The sequence below is a fragment of the Rhinatrema bivittatum genome, chromosome 1 (genome assembly GCF_901001135.1).
Source record: "Rhinatrema bivittatum chromosome 1, aRhiBiv1.1, whole genome shotgun sequence".
Taxonomy (NCBI): domain Eukaryota; kingdom Metazoa; phylum Chordata; class Amphibia; order Gymnophiona; family Rhinatrematidae; genus Rhinatrema; species Rhinatrema bivittatum.
In genome coordinates, this window is record NC_042615.1 from 384,588,718 (window position 1) to 384,610,979 (window position 22,262).

The window sequence follows — 22,262 nt, forward strand, 5'->3', positions numbered from 1 at the left end:
GGGGTATATTGAAGTTGAAGTACAGTTTCCCAAGGAGGCCTGTGGAAGTGGGAACAAATATTCTGTCCTTGCTCTAGTCTGTCCCGATCAAAAGAACAAACCCCTGCCTTTAATAGTGGGAACAAATATTCTCAGACATCTAATACATGACTGTAAAGAACTGGCTGGCCCAAATTACCTTAAGGAGTTAGCCATGGACAAAAATTGGGTAACTACATATCAGACCTATGTTTCTCATCAAAGTTCCAATCAAAGAGTTACTAGGCCAATGATGGCTAGATTGACCAGCACCAGACCAATAGTGTTCGAAAGGGATGAAGCGAAGGAAGTGGAATGCATTCTGAGAATGCCCAGACATGGTCAGAGTTTGTCCATATTGCTTGAGGCTTCAGAAAATTATCCTCTACCCGGAGGCTTACTAGTACAACCTCAACTCATCCGAACTGGCAGTAAGTCGCACACAAAGGCTAGGGTGCTATTGAAGAATATATCGGATTGTAGCATCAGTTTGCCTCCTAGAAGGACATTGGGTGTAGGTGAGCCAGTCGATATAGTGAGGACCATGAACGTTACAGGCTCGACCTATAAGGATGGTGCTAAACTAGAATCTATTGGAGAGGGTAACATGGAGTCTGAGAAGGTGTCGCTAGACTTCGGAGATTCTCCAATATCTGAAGAGTTTAAACAGCATATAGAAAAGAGAATTAATCAAGAGGCAAAAGGAGCATTTTCCTGTCATGACCTTGATATTGGATGTATTCCAGGAATAATGCATAAAATCACCCTGTTGGATCCAACTCCATTTAAAGAGCGCACACGTCATGTATCCCCAGCTGACTTTGAGGATCTCAGGCAGCACCTGAAGGAGCTATTAGCCACAGGAGTGATTGAGGAGTCTGATAGCCCTTATGCTTCACCTGTGGTATTGGTTAGAAAGAAGAATGGTACCTTGAGGATGGTTGTTGATTATCGTAAATTGAACAACATAACCAGAAAAGACTCCTATCCGTTGCCTCGAATTGAGGAGACATTCACTCTCCTATCAGGTAGCAAGTGGTTCTCAGTACTAGATCTCAAGAGTGGGTACTATCAGATTGAGGTAGAAGAAATGGATAGGCCTAAAACTGCATTTACCACGCCCTTTGGAAACTGGCAGTTTAAGAGAATGGCTCAAGGACTGACAAATGCTCCAGCAAGTTTTCAAAGAATGATAGAGAAAGTAATGACTGATATTAATCTACATGAAGTTGTGGCCTTCTTGGATGATCTTATAATATTCTCGGACACACTGGAAGAGCATGAGGACCGATTGATGAGGGTGTTACAACGACTGTTGAAATGTGGATTGAAGCTCTCTCCATCTAAATGTAAATTCTTTCATAAGTCAGTGAAATATTTGGGTCATCATATCTCAGAGAAGGGGGTGCTCCCCGATTAAGAGAAAATTTCAGCCATTACTAAGTGGCCACAACCTAAAAACATTAGAGAGCTGCGATCTTTTCTAGGATTTGCGGGCTATTACCGAAGATTCGTGAATCAATACTCACGCTTGGTGAAGCCGCTCAGTAATCTGTTGGTGGGACTAACAAACAGTCGAAAGGATAGGAAAGAAGCCCGGATTCAAAGTCAGCAGCTATTGGGTACGCGGTGGACCTCAGAATGTCAGAAAGCATTCGAAATTATAAAGGAAAAACTCACGGTTGCCCCTGTGTTGGCTTTTGCAAATTGGAAGCTACCTTATGTATTACACACTGATGCCAGCACTACAGGGCTAGGCGCTGCACTTTACCAAATTCAAGAAGGAAAACTGCGAGTGATTTCATATGCCAGTCGTGGGCTCACTAAAAGTGAACGGAATTACCCTATCCACAAATTGGAATTTTTAGCCCTTAAATGGGCAGTTTGTGAAAAATTTCATGATTATCTATATGGTGCAGAGTTTAAAGTAGTGACAGATAATAACCCTCTGACGTACGTCCTGACGACTGCTAAACTGGATGCCACAGGTCATCGATGGTTAGCATCCCTCTCCCTGTACAACTTTGACATCGGATACAAATCTGGTAAAGCCAATATAGATGCTGACGGGTTGTCTAGGAGACCACATGATCCTGAAGAAGATGATGAAGAATTTTTGAAATATGAGGAGAGGGTTGCCAAGATGCTATCTCGTGTGAAGACAGATCAAGAAGGAATGGACACTCTATCTAAGGTAATATGTAAGGCGGCATTCCAGAAGCATGATGTCTCTATTTTGACACATATTTCTGAAGATTCGGGAGACTACGACACTCCCATTACACCTCATTCTACTTCCAAGTTTGAGTGCAGCCCTGGTGCCTTGGTGGAAATCTTACCTGCAGGAGGAGATGCTGTTCCAGATGATTTTGATGACCCGGACCTGTGGCCTGGACAACCCACCCTACCTGGGTTTACCTTGGGTGACTGGAGAGTGTTCCAGAGGGAAGATCCATGTTTATCCCAAGTCATAATGATGCTGGAGAGAGGTGAGAAATTTGAAGATCGAGACAGGAATCGGGAGCATCCAGAATTGCGATTATTCTTCAGAGAATGGCAAAAACTATGTCTTCAAGAGGGAGTACTTTTCAGAAAAGTGATGAGGAGTGGAGGACCACACCAACAACTTGTGATTCCAAGAAAATATCGTCATAGAGCTCTGGAGGGGGTACATGATGAAACTGGCCATCTGGGTTGTGAACGGACCTTGGACTTAGCACGTGCACGTTTTTATTGGCCGAGAATGGCACATGGGGTAGAGCAATGGGTGAAGACATGCGAAAGATGTGTGCGGAGAAAAGCTAGAGCAGAAAAAGCAGCCCCCTTGGTAAATATAAAAGCTTACGCCCCCATGGAGCTAGTTTGCATTGACTTCCTTACCTTAGAGCCTGACGACAAGGATACACGAAATGTTTTGGTAGTCACGGATCACTTTACTAAGTATGCTCAGGCATATCCCACTAGAGATCAGACTGCAAGAACTGTTGCTGTTACCCTGTGGGAGAATTTCATCTGCCACTATGGATTTCCAAAACGAATCCATAGTGACCAAGGAGCCAATTTTGAATCTGAACTCATTTCAGAGCTATGTAGAATAGCAGGCACTAAATCCAGAACCACTCCATATCACCCTCGAGGAAATCCAGTAGAACGCTTCAATAGAACCTTAATAGAAATGTTGGGTACATTAGAGGATAAGCATAAGGAACATTGGAGAAAATATGTTCGGCCACTAGTACATGCCTATAATTGTACTCGGAATGACAGTACTGGAATTTCTCCGTTTTTTCTCATGTTTGGAAGAGAACCTCGACTTCCAATAGACTTATGCTTCGGCATCAGTCCAGTGGGTCATAACGCTAAAACTCATCACCAATATGTACGAGAGTTACGTCAGAGGTTGAAGTATGCATACGAGCTGGCTACTCAGGAAGCTGAGAAACATCAACTAGCCAACAAACGCAGATGGGATGCGAAAGTAATGCCATCCTCAGTGGAAGAGGGTGATAGAGTATTGGTCAAGAATGTGAAGTTGAGGGGCAAGCACAAATTGGCTGATCGGTGGGAGTCTTCAGTGTATATTGTGGTAAAACAAATTGAAGGTATACCAGTCTATGTGGTGAAGCCAGAAACAGGGGATGGACCCGAAAGGACGTTACACAGGGATCTACTGCGCCCCTGTGGATTTATTTCTGGAAGAGAAGAGGCTGATATTCACTGTGAACCATTCAATAGTACCAAGCAATTGATGAAAAAGCAGAAGGAGGACGCTGAGGATAGTATGGATGGCTCTATCATGGAGAGCGGAAGTTCAGATCCAGCTGAACTGGAAGAGAGTCCAATTACTGGTGAAATTCAGTCAAATGGAACATTAAATCCTAATGCGGAGGAGTTTCATCCAGAGTCATGGGAAGAGGATCCTGTGGAAGTTAGTATACCAGTAAATCATAACAATTCATGCGATTTGAACAGCTCAGTCAATGAAGAACAGAGTGCATCCTCCTCGGGGAAGAGGAAAACTCTTGATGAATCAATGACCAAAATAGGACTTCTACCGTTACCTCAAAGATCGCAGAGACCAAGGAGACTGCCTAGTAGATTCGATGACTTTGAAGTGCAATTGCCCAAGGGGTTGCACAGCCACAACATATTGAGACAGTCATATTCAAGGAATCCATTGGAGACGTGTATATCCATGCAGCAACTAAGTAGTATGATGCAAGAGATATTGAGCAAACAAACAGAGTTAATATATAAGCTGTGGACATAAATACCTACCGGGGACGTCAGGTTTTAGGAGGGGACCATGTAACATACCTCTAGGAACTAGGGCAGAGAAATGTTGAATCATCATTGTGACATGAAAAGACTGACAATAGAGTGCTGTCTCTTTAAGAGCTGGGGGGGGAAAGGAGATTCAAAATTGGGTTGTCTGAGCATGTGCAAACAGATCACTGCTCAGCTTGAACAGAGTTCCTGCCCTGCTCTGAATTAATAAATATTATCTGTACTGATTAAGGTGAGCAGCCCTCTATAATTGTATTCATGTGTAATGTATTTATGTTAGTTAACATTGTTTTGAGATGTATTGAAGTTGTTTTTACTTTACCTAAAGAGATTTATAAAAATTGGATTGTCTGAGCATGTGCAAACAGATCACTGCTCAGCTTGAACAGAGTTCCTGCCCTGCTCTGAATTAATAAATATTATCTGTACTGATTAAGGTTCTCTTTTCTGGAACCCTGCTGTGGACGACTTGGGAGTAGTTGAACTGTGCCCTGTCAGGATTTGAAGCTCTTCTTTCGGATAGAGGCTGCTGTATTGTGGATTTGGCAGTTGAAGCAGCAGTACTGACGCCCTCTTCAGCTCTAAATTCAAATGGACACACAGTAGGATACAATCTGGGACTTTGCTTGTTCAGAGACTGCTTAAGGTCGGGTGCTATATCACATGCTGATTCTGGTTGAAATACTTAACATGAGTTTATGACAAAGTTGAGTTTTCTCTTGTACTATATACATGTGTTTATATGACAAATGCAGATGCTTAGGAAGTGAACAGATTTATTTCAGTCATTCATTCCAGTAAAGATAAAACTGTTACTCACTAAAGAGCGTGTGGATTCATTTCTGATACTGGGTTGGGAATCAAAGTGCAGGTTTCAGACACAAGAAGTCATAAAGAAAATTGAACTTCAAGGGTTACATAAACATTTGAATATTTTAATTATTTGTCTCCCATTCTTTTCCTTCCTTTGAGTACATAAAGTCATGACTTCCGGGGGTGAGCTATATAGCGTCCTTGCAGGATGCTATATAGTGCATCCCCAGCAAGGACCGATACACAAAGACCAGTACACAGCTGGAGCTCCTTTTGGTCCTGTTGGGGCTCCATTTCTCACAAACCCTAACCTTGTTGCCCTGTGTTGTTGAATTCAATGTTGTTGTGAGCTGTCAGGCTATGAAAACCTGATGGAATTGATTATTGAATTGTCTGTAACTCCACCCCATGTGCTTACCGTGATCAGGAGGAGCCACAAAAGAATTAGTTTCTCTTTGGGGCTGGAACCTCTCACCGGCTAGCTCTTTCACAATCTCTCTTACTTCCAGGGCCAGATCCTATGTAGGGGTGGGGGAGATTTACTTCCAGGGCCCAATGTAATAGGGGTGATCTTTTCACCTATTCCTTTTTTACCTTTGTGTTCCCTTGGAGAAGATACTTGTCCTTAAGGTGGGTGCAGTTAATATTACAGAAAGACCCTGGAATCACTGTCAGGCCAATACAGAACGGTGCGCTCAGCCGAGCGCACTGTTAGCCCCCGTTTGGCCGCGCATTTTCCACGTGCTATTTTTACCACTTATACAGTAAGGGGTAATAGCGCGTGGAAAACGTGCGGCCAACCCCCCCCCCCCCCAAACTAATAGCACGCATCACATGCAAATGCATGTTGATGAGCCTATTAGGTAGTCGCCTGCAATACAGAAAGCAAAATGTGCGGCCAAGCCGCACATTTTACTTTCAGAAATTAACTCCTGCCAAAGACAGGAGTTCATTTCAGACGGCACCGGGCAACTGTACAGAAAAGCAGAAAAAACTGCTTTTCTGTACACCCTCCGACTTAATATCATAGCGATATTAAGTTGGAGGCCCCAAAATGTAAAAGAATTCAAAAATTAAAAAAAAAATCTTCTTAAAAAATAAAATCTGCCCACGGGTTGGAAAATGGACGCTCAATTTTGCCGGCATCCGTTTTCCGAACCGGTGGCTGTCAGCGGGTTCGATAACAGACACCGGTAAAATTAAGCGTCAGTTGTCAGACCCGCTGACAGCCGCCGCTTCACCAATAAGTAGGTGCTAGGGACGCGCTAGTGTCCTAGCGCCTCCTTATTAGCATGGGCACTAATTTAAATACTGAATCACGTGCCTAGGAGAGGTGCCTGGGCACGTGTCGGGAGCGCAGGCGCTTGCTTCGGAGCGCTGGCTCTCCCGCGGATTTTACTATATGGGCCTGTGTATTAGTGTCCAAAAATCAGTCTTTACTATTCAAATAATGGTGATGAATGACACAATAACTCAAACAGCAGCATCACAGAATTCTGTTTTCTTTCCTTGCAGTCTCTTCCCTCTGTCTGTGCAGGACTCGCATATCAGAGCCAGGGAAACATCCACTTTCTTGGATTAATTAAAGTGGCACTTTCAGGTGGTTAGGGTCTCTTTAGACTGGTCAAAATCCCCTTCTACACCGATAAAAATGGTAAAATCTATGATACAGAGAATAAATCTTCTCTTTCTCTCCCCAGGATAGTGAAAACACCAGGTGGGTGTCCTTGGTGATTTATGGTTTCTCTTACTCACTATTAGCCGATCAGGATCTCTTTGGTTATTACACAGTCTCTTTATTTCTTCTTTCTGGATGGGAGGAAACCCCTTGAAGCAAGCAACTCTCTTTGCTTCAAACAGGAAGGAAGGGCAGCCAAAACTTCCTCCTGGATCTTGAACTCAAAATCTTTTATCCCCAACTGAATTTAACACTGGAGTTCCTTCTCATAACAGGTCAGCACCACTTCAGGAGCAGATCTTCTCTATCCCTGGGTATCCCAGACTCAGGGTTCCCCATGCCCTGAGTCCAGGAAAGGCTCAGGTGTTCAGTGAAGCCTCCTATCACTTAAAATCTTAAAACCCAAAAAACAGACCCAGAGGGAAAATCCTAACCAGCTAGTGAGTGGACTCGAAAAGGAAACCTTCCCAACCCTGGTCAGGACCACCAAATAGGGCTTGCCTAGCTCCTCTGGGCCTGAAAAACAACTTATAAAACATTCCTCTCTACTTCTGAACTTTGCAAATCTACAGGAACTGCCTTGTGAGCTCTCTGAAGAGAACTGCTGTATAGACTTTTGGTGGGGGGGGGGGGGGGAGGTGTGCAGCATTCCAGATCCCCTCAAAGGAGGGGCTGCTTTTGGATGGTAACCTCCCATTCAAACTAAACCTGCATTACTCTAGCTGAACTAAGGGCTCACCCAGATATTAATGGCAACATAACCCAAGGGTCCATCACATGTCTATATAAGGGAAAGATCTGCTTTGTTAATGCTGTATTTTAATGGTATAAGATCTGTGGACCTTTGTTACAGTGGTGATGTTGGCTCAGCTTATGGGGTAGGCCCTCACTGAAAGCTGGCAGTATGCGAGAGAGAGACTAAATAGGAGCTTCAGCTAGTATACCAATTCCTTTCCTCTTGGGTTGAGCCCTCTGGTTCTGGGGATCAGCAGGTCTTAGCCAAGAGTCTCTGTGGCAATGGCATAGGTGTAGATCCAAGGCCAGGCTAGAATCAGAGGCAGGTGGCAAACAAGAATGGTCAGTGTCCAGGAAAGGATCAGATCCAGAAGTCAGTTTGAGGGAAGACAGGGAGATGAGGCAAGTGGGACTGAGGAGACAAGACAGACTGGGCTGGAGAGAAGAGGCGAGGGGGGGCTGGAGAGATGAAGTAGGAAGCAGGAACAAGAATGCAGGAACCAGGAGTAGCAATATGACCTACACACAATGATGTAGAAGACGCATTGCTGAGGCAGAGAAGTATAGCAAGATTGAAGCTTATATAGGTCTGAAAGGATGATGTAATCAGAGAGTGCTGATTCTGCTTTTCTGCCCCTGAGCATTGCTTATGTGCGCACACCTATGGGGGGAAGTAGAGCCTTGGCAGCACGGTGATTGTGGAACTTGGAGCCGTGGCAATCCCGACACACTGAGGATGGCCATCAAGGTTGTAGACATGGTGGCATGGAAGAGGGGCTCCAATGATATTTTGGTGTGTGGAGGCTGAGCGGTGTTGGGAGGTGAGTGCAGCAGTTTGCAAGCCACCAAACATAACAAATGGGTAGAATAGCTGTCATTCATTGAAGGACAAAATAGATGGGAAAACCTATTTTTTAATGTCAGCACTTCATCGCTCTTTGTACATTGCTAAGCCATTGTGGAAGGCTTTGTGAAAGCTAACAAGGCATTTTCTATACATGTCTTATTGATTTTTTTCCATTATATACTATGGAGATGGGCTGTATGTTTGAGAACATGTGAATGAGGATGAGTTGTGATTGAAGTGTGAGCAATTGGTTTTTGCTTCTTGCCCTTACATTATGCTACTACTCTTTGTGCATACTCAGTGCATTTTCCCCTGCCCTTTTATATAGGGGACTGATGTCATCAGAGCAACTTTCCTACACCAATTTGGGGAAAACATAGGGATGTGATTACAGTGGTTTTGCATTTGACCATAGCTATGTCTCCTCTCTTATGCATTTTGGAAAACTCTTTTTTGGATATATGGGAATTAATGTTTGTTCTTAAATGTTATCTTGTGGCAAAAAGATATATATTGAATAAGTGGCTGGTACCTGTGGGGCCAGATGTGGCATGCTGGAAAGCTGAATTAAGAACATTTAGCTCCCAGCCAGGTTTATTTACATTTGGGGTACATAAGAAGTTGCCATGCTGGGTCAGACCAAGGGCCCATCAAGCCCAGCATCCTGTTTCCAATAGAGGCCAAACCAAGCCACAAGAACCTGGCAATTATCCTAACAAGAGAGAGAGAGAGAGAGAGAGAGAGAGAGAGAGAGAGAGAGAGAGAGAGAGAGAGAGAGAGAGAGAGAGAGAGAGAGAGAGAGAGAGAGAGAGAGAGAGAGAGAGAGAGAGAGAGAGACTTACTATAGTGCTTATGCCCTAGACAGGTATTTTAATCCCTATGGGAGGGCCACCTACTAACTCGGGGTGGGGATTAGGTATCAGCGTCGGGGGTTGGGGGCCACTGTCGCATTCCACATGAGATCTACAGAAAGAACAGTGGTCTCTAGTGAAGATTTGCTGGCTGTCGGAGTGAGGAAACTCACTCCAAGAGGAGATTTGGGCAACGTTCTCTCCACCTAGCTTGCTGGACACTCTACCTGGGCAACAACAAGCTAGGTGGAGAGAACGTTGCCCAAATCTCCTCTTGGAGTGAGTTTCCTCACTCCGACGGCCAGCAAATCTTCACTAGAGACCACTGTTCTTTCCGTAGGTCTCATGTGGAATGCGACAGTGGCCCCCAACCCCCGACGCTGATACCTAATCCCCACCCCGAGTTAGTAGGTGGCCCTCCCATAGGGATTAAAATACCTGTCTAGGGCATAGGCCCTATAGTAAGTCTCTCTCTCTCTCTCTCTCTCTCTCTCTCTCTCTCTCTCTCTCTCTCTCTCTCTCTCTCTCTCTCTCTCTCTCTCTCTCTCTCTCTCTCTCTCTCTCTCTCAACAGCAAATATTGTGCACTGCGAAAGAATCATTGCACACTGGGAAAACATCATGTGTGGTGCGAATGATGAAAACATTGCCGCACGCGATGTTTCCCCACTGCACGAAAGAAGCCTCATTTGCATTGGTAACGCCCCCTAATGCGATATTGGAAAATGAGGCCCTAAGTTTGGGTTTAATTCATTGGCTCCAAAAGTGTTTCTCTTTGTGTATGTATAATGTAAGTTGGATTTGATTGTGTTTAGGGTTGAGTGATATATTGGAGAACTATTTAATGTTTGGCAGTGTTTGTAAATTGGAAAATATTGGATAGAGTATTAAAAAGATAAATAGATTTAATATCCCACCTTTCCCTTTCATCTCATGCAACATAGTAAAATAATCACACATATAAAATATGATAAAAATACATTAACACAACAATAAATCTGAATCTCCATTTCTTCTTTCCAGATTAACCCACAGTGCCTCTTCCTTATCTTGTAAACCCTGCAGTTCTGTTGCTTAATATCAATTTTATAAATATCATACTCCTTTTCCTCCTACCTTGTCCTTCCTGAATAGATTATAGCTCGGTATTACTATATCCCAGCCATTGTTCTCTGTGTACCACATCGCTGTGACTGCCACTATATCCAAGTCAGCCTCTTACATGCCTGCCTCAAGATCTGGGACTTTATTTTCCATACTATGAGCAATAGTATGTCTAGCTTTCCAGACATTGACATTTTTTCCCTTTTCTCTGTAGGTGTTAATTGTTTTGCTTACCTGAGGGCTTATACTTATCAGAGGGCTTCGTCCACACATTTCCTCTGGCTTCCAAATGCATGAATCAACTCATTAGGGAAAAAAAGAGAAGTTTTGAAATGTTACCACTGTAGAGACCCCTTAGGTCTCCAACAGATGGCCCTAGATCCCTGCCCTTGAGTTAGTCAGCTAAGAGGGAGATACTATCCCTACTGCATCTCCCCCTGAGGATGGTTGAGGTGGCAGAATCCTAATCCAGAAAGGGGGAGCTAAGGGTTAAGATAGTGTGGCAGTGTAGATTTGAGTTTGGAAGAGAAAGGAGTGATTACAGTGTGTTCTCCAATTTAGGCCCCCTGCCAGATCTTTGGTTAAAGACTGGAGGAAAGAGAGTGAGAGAGAGATTTTTGGACCTTTTCACTAAGTTTAGTGAGAATTTGTGTTCCGAGATCTGTGCTTTCTGGGAGGTTGAACCCCCATCTCCAGGACTGCAGGAAGGAGCTTTTTACCTCTTTGCCCAGTCAAAGAGGAGGTCACAGTAACCATCAAAGGGAAGAGAAAAGATTGTTTTGTTTTGGTTTGCCTGAATTGGGAAGGAAGATTTTTTCTGCCCCCTTCCTTATCCAGAGCTGGAAGCTTTAAGAACTGTATTCAGCTAAAAAAAACATTCCTCCTAGAAGACTGAATCTGTATGAATTGAAGAGGAATTTGAGGGATGGAAGAGGAGAAGGACATCTGGAGACCCCCAATAGACACGGTCATGTTGGAATTCAGGAGTGCCATTTGGATCTCAGGTACTGTGGGGAAGAGGTTAGGATACCCCAGTCACCTTGAGACAAATATTCTTTCTACCCATTAGATGATAATAAAGTTCCAAGGCCAGGTACTAAGGGATACCTCCACAGAGGGAGAGACGCTTTAAATCTGTACTCTCATATGGCTGAAGAATCTGGATGAAACTGGATACTGCCTTATTTATACATCTTAATTCTTTGGCAATTAATCACATAAGCTTTATTTTGAATGCCCATCCAGTGAGACCAGCCTGGTTTGTAAATGTACCTTCCCTGAAGAGCTAGAGTAACATACAACTGAAAGTGGATTCCTTGGGCCTATAAGGCCATCCTTTTCCCCATTAGACAATAATTCAGCCCTTGGGATAGGAATATGGGAGAGGACCAGTTGGAAACAGCCCCAAAATATACTTTTATGGACCCTTAGGATATAAAAATGGCCGCTCGATGAAGGGCTTGCTGTGCTAATGTCGACTTTATAGCGCAATGTCTATGGGGACTTTTGCTTAACAAGTCAGTGAGTGTAATCTACCGGTTTGTGATTACTTATGTTCAAAAGAGCACAAGCTGGCGTTTCTCTAATGCTTTTCAGCCCCTGAAGCAGTGTTCTTGAAACATGGTTCCATGTCAGGCTTACTGATTGAACGACCTTCAAACAATCCATGGATTTCTAACTTACGGGTATTACCCTTTCATTTTTATAAGCAACAAAAAAATTTGAAAAAAGTTAAAGTAGTGGTTGTGGGACCTGTGATTATTTACGACTGATATAGTGGTAGAAATGTCAGACCTGACTAAGTAAACCACTTGGTGTTATGAAGGTCCCTCTACTCTTTTGCAACACCTTCTGTTGCTGACATTTAAAACTGTGAAATTTATTATCCAAGTGTTTTTTACATTTATTTGCTACGCTATTTGTTCTGGACTGTTTCTATCTCTTAGGATATAGCCCAGCCATTAAAAAGGGTTTACACTGAAAATGCTAAAAACGATTTCCAAACAAGTTTTTGCTACTCTATGCCATTACTAACCATGAATATATTTAGTGTTATAGTTAGGAAATGATAAACCCTCACCAAATATACCATATACTCCAGTTTTTCTCTTCCTATACAAACCTTTGAGTCAGATTTACTTTAAAAATTATTTTTGTTATGAATGAGGGCATCTAAAAATGTTTCAGTAGTAAATTATTATTTTATTCAGAATTAATTGTGTGTTTTTATGTGGTACCTAGTGAACTCCAGAACTAGAGCACACTTTAATACTGAGATGTTTCCTAAAGCTAGTGGAGATCACAGACCTTTCCAGGCTAATTATTCAGGTGTTTTCTTCCAGGTGCTTATGAGGGAGTCCATAAGAAACTCCCTCAAACCACCTTAAAGGACTTGGTCACAGGTAGCTGGTCTGGTCCTCTTTAAGGATCAGCACTGCAAGGGATTCTGGTCCAGGAGAGTTAACTTGGCAGGGCAGAGAGAGCTTGGGGAAGCCCAGGGAAGCAGAGAGAGAAAGAGCTACTGATTAGAAAGACCTCCCAAGAGTAAAGTTTTGTGCCATACCTGAAGTAAGATGAGTGATATTGTTTTGTGTTACCTTAAGTGAAGGCATGCGGCCAGATTATTCGAAGTTAATCCCACTGTAAATAAAATGCACTTAAGCAACAGCCAGAGCCTATCTGTTGTTTCTCTGGCTGTTATCAAGCCATTCATGGCTGGAGCTATCACAGCGCTTCTTAAAATCATTGCTGGTGGTCTAAAATAAATGTTAAAAACAAAAGAAAAGCCCTCTTTCATTCAAACTTAGGCCTGGATTTTCTAAGGTCACAGACCTTAGAAAGTCCGATGGTAATGGGGGGCGGGCCTGCGAAAGCTGGCAGCCATCGCACCACTGTGGTGTGCTGGCTGCCGGCTTTCACACTGATTAACTACACCATAAAAGGTGTAGTAATTCGGCAATAAGGGTCCTTACCTTTCGCCGCCAGCGATGTGTCCATAGTGTTGGCCCCGGTGCCGCCCCGACCCCACCCCATTTAGTGATCACATGTGATTGCTTTTGAAAATGATCCCCTTAATGAGCAATAAATTATGGGTTTCCGGTGAACATTAATATAAATATTAAATGTGGCATTCAGTTCTTAAAAGATAGGCCTTTCTTATTTCAGTGTTGTCTAGGATTGTTACTAGATGTGGACTAGAGATTTTCAAACTTTCAGGAAATTGGTTATTTATTTATTTATTTATTTAACACTTTTCTATACCGACCTTCATGGTAGAGACCATATCAGATCGGTTTACATCGAATTGGGGAATTGAACCATGAACAGTAACCAAAAAACAATAGATTGAACAGGAAAAACAAAGTTACATTCAACAGGGAAAGTAAACTTGGAAGCATAGACTGCTGGAAGGAAGGAAAGGCTTGAGAAAGAAGTAAATAATTAGTATAAACAATAGCTGAGTCAGGGGGCTCTTATTCGGGGCTTAGGGGTAGTATGGAGATCCATTGTTCATGAAGGAGGTTCTGTCGACTAATGTGTGTCAGGGGTATCTGAGAAGGCTTGGCGGAAAAGCCAGGTCTTAAGTTTTTTCTTAAATGTTAGGTTAGTGACCTAATTCAATAAAATCATGCAAAATTACTGAGCCTTGAATTAGATAGAAAACTTTTGTTCTTTTAAAAGCACATTGGGTCTATATCAGATCTCGGTAAATCTGCATGATTTTTCAGTGGACTTTGCTTTGGAATTTTTCCAAATCAATCCAAGTTTTTTGGAAACTGTTATAAGCTGTTGTAATGTTTGGCTGGCTGTGAGACAAATCCATGATTGGCCTCACTCACCCTGACACCATCGTCTTATTAAGAACATAAGAAATTGCCATGCTGGATCAGACCAAGGGTCCATCAAGTCCAGCATCCTGTTTCCAACAGAGGCCAAACCAGGCCACAAGAACCTGGCAATTATCCAAACACTAAGAAGATCCCATGCTACTGATGCAATTAATAGCAGTGGCTATTCCCTAAGTAAACTTATCCAAACCTTTCTTGAACCCAGCTACACTAAGTGCACTAACCACATCCTCTGGCAACAAATTCCAGAGCTTTATTGTGCGTTGAGTGAAAAAGAATTTTCTCCGTTTAGTCTTAAATGTGCTACTTGCTAACTTCATGGAATGCCCCCTAGTCCTTCTATTATTCGAAAGTGTAAATAACAGATTCACATCTACTCGTTCAAGACCTCTCATGAACTTAAAGACCACTATCATATCCCCCCTCAGCCGTCTCTTCTCCAAGCTGAACAGCCTTGACCTTTTCAGCCTTTCCTCATAGGAGAGCTGTTCCATCCCCTTTATCATTTTGGTTGCCCTTCTCTGTACCTTCTCCATTGCAACTATATCTTTTTTGAAATGCGGCGACCAAAATTGTACCCATAATTCAAGGTGCGGTCTCACCATGGAGCGATATAGAGGCATTATGACATTTTCTGTTTTATTAACCATTCCCTTTCTAATAATTCCTAACATTCTGTTTGCTTTTTTGACTGCTGCAGCACACTGAGCCAATGATTTTAAAGTATTATCCACTATGATGCCTAGATCTTTTTCCTGGGTGGTAGCTCCTAATAGGGAACCTAACATCGTGTAACTACAGCAAGGGTTATTATTCCCTATATGCAACACCTTGCACTTGTCCACATTAAATTTCATCTACCATTTGGATGTCCAATCTTCCAGACTTGCAAGGTCCTTGTTGTGTTCCTCGGCCACAGCCCCCTACCTGACCCGAGCTGGCAGGCCGCCGCGCCAGCATCAGGGAGCTGCGGGAGGCTGAGGCCAGTCGTTCCCGCTCGCCGGCGTGGGCCTCCGTGATGGCCGCTGGCCTGGGAGCCATCCCTGCTCCACCCTCGTGGCATCGGGCAACTCTCCTCCGCGGCCAGGAATCCAAGATGGCCGCCGCCATCTTAGGCGCGAGGCTGTGCCTCCTTGCTGAATTTAAAGGGACCTCATCCCTTTAATTGCCTGCACCTGTTTCCAATGAACCAGACCAGGGGAAGTATATAAGTAGACTTCCTCTGCTCATTCCTTGACTTGGCAACATCGTTGTTCGAGTCTGCTTGCTTTGGTGAGTCTTCTGATGCTTTGGATCCTTGCTTCCTGGTTCCTGTTTTTTCTCAGTGATTCCTCGGTGTCTGACTTCGGATTGGCAAGCGGCGATCCCTCAGTGTGTGACCTCGGACTGCTAAGCGACGACCCTCTGCAACTCGACCTAGGACTTCTTCTGGACCATCGTCTCCAAGGGTCCACCTAAGTCCCAGCGGTCTGGGTCCCTAAAGGCTCCTCCTGGGGGGACCGCGGGCTTCCAGTGGTGAAGCTCCTGTTGGCCCTTACACCGACCTCACGACTCCTTGACATCTCAAAGGTCCACCTAAGTCCCAGCGGTCCGGGTCCCTACAGGCTGATCCCAGGGGGACCGCGGGCTTCCAGTGGCAAAGACCCAGTTGGCTTCTCCGACGTCATGACTCTTCGCTTTCTCCACGGTCGCCTCAGTCTTCAGTGCCGAGGGTCAGCCGGTCACATCTTCTGTTCCGCCTTGCCACCTGACGGGAGAACCTAAGGACCCACCTCCTAAGGTATACCATCCTCCCGTCGGTCCAAGGGTTCACAAGCCTGATCATAACAGTCCTCCTGTAATGTATCATAATCCGCTTGTGATTTAACTACTTTGAATAATTTTGTATCATCCGCACATTTGATTACCTCACTCGTCGTATTCCTTTCCAGATCATTTATATATATATATATATATATATATTGAAAAGCACCGGTCCAAGTACCGATCCCTGACACACTCCACTGTTTATCCTTTTCCACTGAGAAAATTGACTATTTAATCCTACTCTCTGTTTCCTGTCTTTTAACTAGTTTGTAATCCACGAAAGGGCATCGCCTCCTATCCCATGACTTTTTCTTTTCTTAGAAGCCTCTTATGAGGGACTTTGTCAAACTCCTTCTGAAAATCCAAATACACTACATCTACCGGTTCACCTTTATCCACGTTTATTAACCCCTTCAAAAAAATGAAGCAGATTTGTTAGGCAAGATTTCCCTTGGGTAAATCCATGTTGACTGTGTTCCATTAAACATGTCTTTCTATATGCTCTACAATTTTGATCTTGAGACTAGTTTCCACTATTTTTCCCGGCACTGAAGTCAGGCTCACTGGTCTATAGTTACCCGGATAGCCCCTGGAGTCTTTTTAAATATTGAGGTTACCATGGCCGCCCTCCAGTCTTCAGATACAATGGATGATTTTAATGATAGGTTACAAATTTTAACTAATAGATCAGAAATTTTATTTTTGAGTTCCTTCAGTACCCTAGGATGCATAGCATCCGGTCCAGGTGATTTGCTATTCTTTAGTTTGTCAATCTGGCCTACTATATCTTCCATTTTCACAGTGATTTTGTTCAGTTCGTCTGACTCATCATCCCTGCAAACCATCTCCGGAACTGGTATCTCCCCAACATCTTCATTAGTAAACACAGAAGCAAAGAATTCATTTAGTCTTTTTGCAATGGCCTTATCTTCCCTAAGAGCCCCTTTAACCCCTCGGTCATCTAATGGTCCAACTGACTCCATCACAGGTTTCTTGCTTCAGATATATTTAAAAAAGTTTTTATAGGTGTGGAGTCAAGGTGGTGCCTTGATTGGCAGCGCACTGAGATCGCTCCGGCGTTTTTCTTTGAAAAGTTTCCTTTCTAAACTCAAGATGCCCCCGAAACGCAAAAGCAAGCAGAGGACTTACCTATCTACGTCCTCACTACCTCTGGGGCAGAAGACCATTCCTCAATGTGCTGCAAAACCATCAAAGACGGGTTTGAGTGGTCTGGCTGTCGGATTACAGGAAGGAGAATGCGACCCGACCTCGGAAGTATTTTCCCTCAGCCCTTTGGATCAGAGGCTACCTCCTGCTGAACGAGGAACCTCGACACCCCACCCAACTGGCAGTCCCGATGAGGACCTCTGAGTTAATTGGGCAGAAGGGGTAGTGCCTGGGAGAGATACCGTTCAGACACCCGGAGGAACCGGAGAGAATCTTGCCAGAGGCCCTGTGCTGGAAACTGAAGAGGGACAAGTCAAAGGAAGAGCTGAGAACCTAGATTCCATTCCCTCTATTAGTCCTGGTGAGTTTGTAACACCGATTAAACCGGAGATAGTGAAATTAGACTCCTTGTGGTCTTTAACATCTACCCTTGCAAAATCTTTATCGGAATGTTCTGCAAATATAAATTCTTTATCATCTCAGATGCATTTAATGAATGAGAATTCTGAAAAATTCAAGCAGGAAGTAGTGGGAAAATTTCAAAAAATGGAAGAAGATATAATCCAAGTTAAAAATGTTCAATCAACCATGGTGCAGAACTATGGGGGTATAAATAGAAAAATAGAGTATCTGGAGAATGCGATGAGACATCTAAACCTGAGGATCTTAAACTTCCCCAGAATGGTAGGAGAGTTACCTCGTTTGACTGTTAAAAGATATTTCAATGAAATACTTGAGATTTCCGCTGAAAAAACTCCACCTTTGGATAGGGTATACTTTCTCCTGATACGAAAAGTTCAACCAAAACAAACAACCCCTAATGTTCTTGAAAATCTAACTGATTTTTTGGAATCATCAGCATATGAAATAGCGGAGAGAATGTTATTAATTTCCTTCTTTAACGAAAAGGATCTTGGAGACATTATGCGTGCTTATTTTAAAAAGACCAACTCCAACTTTATGGGTGCAAGCGTAAGAATATACCCCGATATAACGAAGACAACGCAACAGAGGAGGAAGGCTTTCCTGGATTTGAAGCAAGAGATACAGGCATTGAAACATATAGAAACATAGAAATGACGGCAGAAGAAGACCAAATGGCTCATCCAGTCTGCCCAGCAAGCTACGCACTTTATCTTTTTTTTTTTTTTTAATCTTTTTCTATCACCCACCTGTTACTATTGGCTTCCAGTACCCTCCAGCCCTAATTCCCCTCCACCGCACCACCAATGTAGAGAGCAGCGCTGGATCTGCATCCAAGTGAACATCCAGTTCAATTAGGGGTAGCAACCACTGCAACAAGCAGGCCACACCCCTGCCCAATACTCTTACCCACCCCTGTTTTTTTTTTTTGGAGATGGCAGCCCTCCATCCTTCTGCTCCGTGAAGGTGGAACACCAACCACTGGCCACTGGCATCCCGCTCCGTGAATGCCTCTGTGGCTACTGCCGTTCCGTGCAGTGTTTTGCTGCCTTTTTATTCACGTCCTCTAGACTTGATGGACCCACAGTGGGAGCATCTTTTTTTCTTGTGCTTCCTGTGCAAGTGTATTGTAAAATACAAAGATGATAGTTATATTTTTTACCAGCCGGAGCAACTGAAGAGTTTTGCAGATGGGAAGAAAGCTCTACTACAAACTGAGTAATAATTTGTCTAATCCATAATATAGAGAGAACGGTTTTTGAAGGCTCCTTTATTCCTTAATGATAAATTTCTTAGTTACTACAAATTTTAGGAGATGTCTATCACCCCCACCCCCACCCCCACTTGGGGTCTAATGGGTAATATAATGGATAGAATTATTTCCTTTATTTGATTACATAGTTTTGTTGTTTAATCAATGCTATAGTTAATTTTCTGTATTGTAATACCATGTTTCAAGTCAAAGTGTATACTTTGTAAATTTTTGAAAAATTAATAAAGAGAAATTGAAAAAAAAAAGTTTTTATTATGAGTTTTTGCCTCTATGGCCAACTTCATTTCAAATTCTCTCTGCCTGTCTTAGCAATGTTTTACACTTAACTTGACAATGCTTATATTTTATCCTATTTTCTTCAGATGGATCCTTCTTCCAATTTTTGAAGGATTTTTTTTGGCTAAAATAGCCTCTTTCACCTCACCTTTTAACCATGACAGTAATCGTTTTGCCTTCCTTCCACTTTTCTTAATGTGTCGAATACATATGGACTGCGCCTCTAGGATTGTATTTTTAAACAATGTCCATTAGGGATGTGAATCGTTTATCTGACGATTGAAAATATCGTCCGATATTTTCAATATCGTCAGATATTGGGGGGGTCCCCGATAGTGATAGGAAACCCCATGATTAATTTAGTGGGTTTTCTTATCGTTATGGGGGGGGGGGGGGCGGGAAGAAAGCACCATGTGACTGGGGCTATCGGTGCCATTGGGTGGCCCCTGTCACATGGTAGGTGCACTGGATGGCCCACGCCATTTTTAAAGATGGCGCCGGCCGTCCATTGCTCCTACCATGTGACAGGGACCGGCCAATGGCACGGATACCCTGTCACATGCTAAGGGCAAAGGGCCATCGGCGCCATTTTGTATACTGGCAGCCGACGGCCCGAGCGCGGGAAAATGCTCCCGGGACTCCCGCTGGACCACCAGGTATTTAAAAATTTTTTTGGGGGGGGGTCAGGAGGGTGGGGGGATACTAACAAACTCATTTTAAAGAGTCGGCTGTATTTTTTGGTTATCGGCTCGGGGGCAGCCGATAAAAAAAAAAAACAAAAAACCCGATCGGACTGCAAGATAAAAATGTCACAATGTGAATTGGAACTGGAATCCGAACCAATACCGGTTCCGATTCACATCTCTAATGTCCATGCCTGTTGAACACTTTTAACCTTTGCAGCTGCACCTTTCAGTTTTTTTCTATTTTCCTCATTTTATCAAATGAAAGTTTAGTGTTAGAGCTGCAGATTTACTTATTGTCCCCCTTCCAATTATTAGTTTACATTTGATCATGTTATGATCACTGTTGCCAAGTGGCCCCACCACTGTTACCTCTCTCACCAAATCCTGCGTTCCACTAAGAATTAAATCTAAAATAGCTCCCTCTCTTGTTGGTTCCTGAACTAATTGCTCCATGAAGCAGTCATTTATTACATCCAGGAACTTTATGTCTCTAGCAAGTCCTGATGTTACATTTACCCAGTCAATATTGGAGTAATTGAAATCTCCCATTATTATTGCACTGCCAAATTGGTTAGCTTCCCTGATTTCTCTTAGCATTTCATCATGTCTGACCATTTTGTCCAGGTGGACGGTAGTATACTCCTGTCACTATACTCTTACCCAACACATGGGATTTCTACCCATATAGATTCTACTGAGCATTTAGTCTCTTGTATGATCTTTATCCTGTTGGACTCTATATACCCTCCTGGATATAAAGTGCCACACCCCCACCAAGTTGATCCTCCCTATCATTACGATATAATTTGTACCCTGATATAGCACTGTCCCATTGATTATCCTCCAATTATGCCAATTATGTCAATCTCATCATTTGCTGCTATACACTCTCTCCCATCTTACTTCTTAGACTTCTGGCATTGGCATACAGGCATTTCAGTGTGTTTTTTGTTTGTATTAACAACCTGCTTTTCAGTTGTTAGGGATAATTCAGAAATCATTAGCTTTGGTGATTTTTTTACATATAGGCACATGGACTATGTTTGCTTTTATTGGAACCTCTCTGTTAGGATGCCCTAACTCTCCTGTTTCATTAGTATCCTTCAAGGATACTAATGAATACTGCTGAGTGACTGTTGGCATTCCCCCTTTTTCTAGTTTAAAAGTTGCTCTATCTCCTTTTTGAAAGTTAGTGTCAGCAGCTTGGTTTCACTCTGGTTAAGGTGGTGCCCATTCTTTCAGAAAAGTCTCCCCTTTCCCCAAACGTTTCCCCAGTTCCTTACAAAACTGAATCCCTCTTCCCTGCACCATCGTCTCATCCACACATTGAAACTCTGGAGCTCTGCCTGCCTCTGGGGACCTGCACATGGAACAGGAAGCATTTCAGAGAATGCCACCCTGGAGGTTCTGGATTTCAGCTTCCTACCTAAAATCCTAAATTTGGCTTCCAGAACCTCTCTCCCACATTTTCCTATGTCGTTGGTGCACATGTGTACCATGACAGCCGGCTCCTCCCCAGCACTGTCTATAATCCTATCTAGGTGACACGTGAGGTCCGCCACCTTCGTACCAGGCAGGCAAGTTACCAGGCGGTCCTCACATCCACCAGCCACCCTGCTATCTACATTTCTAATAATTGAATCACCAACTATGATGGCCGGACAACTCTTCCCTCCTGAGCAGTAGCCCTGGGAGACTTGTCCTCAGTGTGAGAGGACAATGCATCACCTGGAGAGTAGGTCCTTGCTACACACCAGGGTGATGTTCTCTTACTGGGCATACTCAGTAAATGCAAATTCTAATTCTACTAGCAATACCATTTATATCATTCATTATATATTGCTTGCTCAACTAGCATTATTTCTGGTACTGTTGTTGCAATTATCAGCACATTGGAATTTTACATTAAATCGTATGCCCTTCTAAATTGCCATGTTTTCAGTTCACACTTGAAACTCTTTCTTTCTATTATCTGATGTATTGACTCTGGAAGTGAGTTACAAACTTGGGGCCTGCTATGGAAAAACATTCAGTCTCTTATTTGCATTAGGTGTATGTTCTGAGTGGAAGGTACCATTAGAAGTCCTTTGTTTTGTGATCTTAGGTCTCTCTTTGGTGTGTAGGGTTGAAGCGTCACTCCTAATAAGCATGGATCGACATTATTGATGATTTTGAAAAGTAGGGCTAACACTTTATAATGAATTCTTGATTGTACAGGAAACCAGTGCAGGGCAATCAGCGAGGGAGTGATGTGTTTGAATTTTCTTGTCCCTAGTAAGAGTCTTGTGATGCATTTTGAAGTAACTGTGTAGTGTTTTAATTACACTTGAGAGGAGGCCTGGTAAAAGTGAGGTGCAGTAGTCTAAGTTTGAAAATATAAGTGTTTGTAATGCAGTGTGGAAGTCTTGTATTGTTAACAGAGGTTTTAGTCAATGTAATATTCTCAGTTTG